The sequence below is a fragment of the Petaurus breviceps genome, unplaced genomic scaffold, assembly GCF_028583685.1.
Source record: "Petaurus breviceps papuanus isolate PSGF00001 unplaced genomic scaffold, PetGlider_PUasm1.0 126, whole genome shotgun sequence".
In the NCBI taxonomy this organism is placed as follows: Eukaryota; Metazoa; Chordata; class Mammalia; order Diprotodontia; family Petauridae; genus Petaurus; species Petaurus breviceps.
In genome coordinates, this window is record NW_027185655.1 from 49,307,674 (window position 1) to 49,310,742 (window position 3,069).

General features: G+C 38.3%; 1 pseudogene; it reads right to left on the reverse strand.

Annotated features, from left to right (window-relative positions):
- LOC138170836 (peroxisomal biogenesis factor 19 pseudogene) overlaps positions 1-706 on the reverse strand; it is a 1,183-nt pseudogene extending 477 nt beyond the window's left edge.
- Positions 707-3,069: the final 2,363 nt, after the last annotated feature.

Consider the following 3,069-nt stretch of genomic DNA (forward strand, 5'->3'; position numbering starts at 1 on the left):
ATTGTACATCCTTAGACAGTAGGTTCTGCATGAAGCTTTGCATAATGGGGAGTGTATTTACTTCTCCTTCCCCTTCTTCTCTGCTCAGCCCCTTCATGGCCTTGATCACTTCTTCTTCAGATATACCCAAGTTCTGAAGGTCAGTGATTTTTTTTCTTTTTTTTTTTTTGCGATTTTTGGAGGGCAATTGGGGTTAAGTGACTTGCCCAAGGTCACAAAGCTAGAGTTTTGTGTGTGTGTGTGTGTGTATGTGTGTGTGTGTGTGTGTGTGTTAAATGTTTGACGTCGGATTTGAACTCAGGTCTTCCTGACTCCAGGGCCAGTGCTCTATTCACTGCGCCACCTAGCCGCCCCTCAGTGTTTTGTTTTTTTTTTTGCTAGTCCACTGAGTATCTTCTTCAGGCAGGAAGTGAACTCTTGTTGGGAGGTTATATCAATGCTCACTCTCCCCACAGCCTCTGAGAGCTTTTAGCACTGCTCCATCAGGTGGGGTTCCTCCTCACCCAGCTACTTCATGGCTTTTTCAAACTCTACAGTGGCTTGGTATGCTAGTTACCTGTCAAACTGTTCTTAAAGGAACTATTGGGAAGCAAAGAATGCATATTTAGCTGTGTCTACAGGCAATAATTTGGGTGATAGGAAAAGATGCTGGGGAAGTTTTGGCTTTATTGAAATCATGAAGGGTACTTTCCAGAAGCTTGTCCATCTACAGGTCCATGCTCACGCTCTCTCTTCCTCTGGCTATTTTGTTACCTTCGAATTTGCATATATTTAGTGTGTGTATGTATGCACACAAAGCACAATATGCATGTGATGCACATGTGTGTACATGTGTACACAGTGTATGTTTCTAAGCATACATGTATGCACATACCTCACATATTTAGATACACACTTTGAGTCCAGTCTAAGCTATCCTAAGTTTACTTAGAAAGCATAACTTATTGTCTCTACCTTTTTAAATCTCTTCAAATAGAATTGTTAGATAAATAAAACTAGTTATAGTAGACCTATGTCTAAACTCTGCTGTTTTATGGGACCACCAAAAACTGTCATGACTGCATCTTTTTCCTATGCTGATATCAGTAAATAATAGATGGGAAAATATGGAGTAAAACATAGCTATATCTTTATTTTTGTTTTTATAGTTTCAATGGTCACACAATCCTGATTGCATAGCTGGAATGTATCTTAGAGATCATCAGTTCATAATTCTAAGTCACAGAATTTACTGGATGTCACCTGATGTTCTGTGAAAAATTTTATTTACTTTGCTTTGTATCTCTTTGATAAACTTTTTCTAATGGCTTGTTGAATTTATGGCCTTATGACCTATTTTACCATACAATTCCTACTACTAATTATTATTATGTCATTATTAGTATACCATATGATGACATTATTATTATTCTATCATTATTAATCATCACCATAATCATATTTGTAAAGCATCAATATAGTACCTGGCACATCATAGGTTTTTAATAAACAAGCAGATAAACAAAAACATAAATAAGATCTTCCCAAAAGTCTGTGACACTCTTTCCCAGCAGTACACACAGAGGCCAGGGAAATTGAGCTCAGGTCAGCAAACAGAGGTGGCAAATGTATAACTCCAAGGTTCTGTCAGTCCTTTTTCTGGAATCACCAGGATGTTCCCTTACCTATAGTGTAGCTTTCTTCAGGGTTCTTTGTAGAACCTTAAATCTATATCCAGTCTGCTCTTACCTCTGGATATAGTCAATATTATCAGCCAACTCTTTGAAAGAGGGGGCTGGTTGCTGTATATTGTTAGAAGATATGCTTCAAAAACTAGAGTGAACTATAAATGTTAATAATGGAACAATATTTTTGGGGGGAGAAGGTAAAGGGAATATCAAAGGATCCTTGAAAGCTTACAAGGTCATCCTCTGACTACAGTAGTGAGAGGAAGCTGTGGTCAAGGTGTCCCCCACCCAACTATGCCAAGTAACAGTTCTTTATCAGAAATTTAACTATGATGCTCTCTCCACCCTCACCACTAATTGAATCCCCTTGTTCAGATGGGCTTCATGCTGGTCCAAAGTAGCACTAAACCACTTAACCAAACCAAATAGGCTTCCAAGTGCACATCAGAAGATATTCAGGCCTTAATCATACCTACTGAAGAATTTAGATTTATTCTCATCTGATGAATGCATCTGAACTAAATTGGAAGCATATGTAGAAAATAGTGAAAGATAAGGATAAAGTGCCAGGTTATATACCAAGAAAGTGAATTTTAGCTTAATTAAATTGGTGACACACTTCTCTCTGAATTCAAATAAGGCCTTCAGATAGTTGTGTGATCCTGGGTAAGTCACTTAACCCTGTTTCCATCAGTTCATCATCTGTAAAATCAGTTGGAGAAGGAAATGTCAAACCACTCCAATGTCTTTGCCAAGCAAATCTCAAATGAGGTCACAAGAATTGGACACAACTGAAATGATTAAACAAGAGAGTTGGCTATTAGAATTTTGGATTTTGAAAGCCTTTCTCCTCCCCTTCCCCTTCCCCCTCCTCTCAATTTTTCCCCTTCCCCTCCCTCCTTCTTCTTCTTCCCCTCCTCCCTCTCCTCTTCCTCCTCCTCCTCTTTCTTCTTCTTCATTCAAGGTTTAGTGATTCCATTTTGTTTACCTATTTTGGTTAAAGTATTACAGAATTTCCCCCAGGCTGTAGGACAATGGGGACAATGAGAAATGCTATGCTTTGTTTCAGAATTCCCAGGAAGTGTTGCTGTTGAAAAAAGCAATCCTAAGGAAATCTTAGGATCAGCCCTTCATATAGCCTGTTATTGGTAATGCATGAAACTGAACACTGCTTAGACACACTGCATTTAGCTGAGCTGCTCATCACTTTTTTCCTGTTATGTGGTGATTTCAGTGAGTCATAGATGTGACATCATTTACTGATCCCATAAAAATCACTGATAAACTCCATCAAAAGCAAGAATACATTTTATGCCCACTAGTGTATAATGGCCCCATCTCAAATGACATACAGATTTTATTGAAACATAAAATACTTGGAAGAGTTTCTAAAATCCTAATG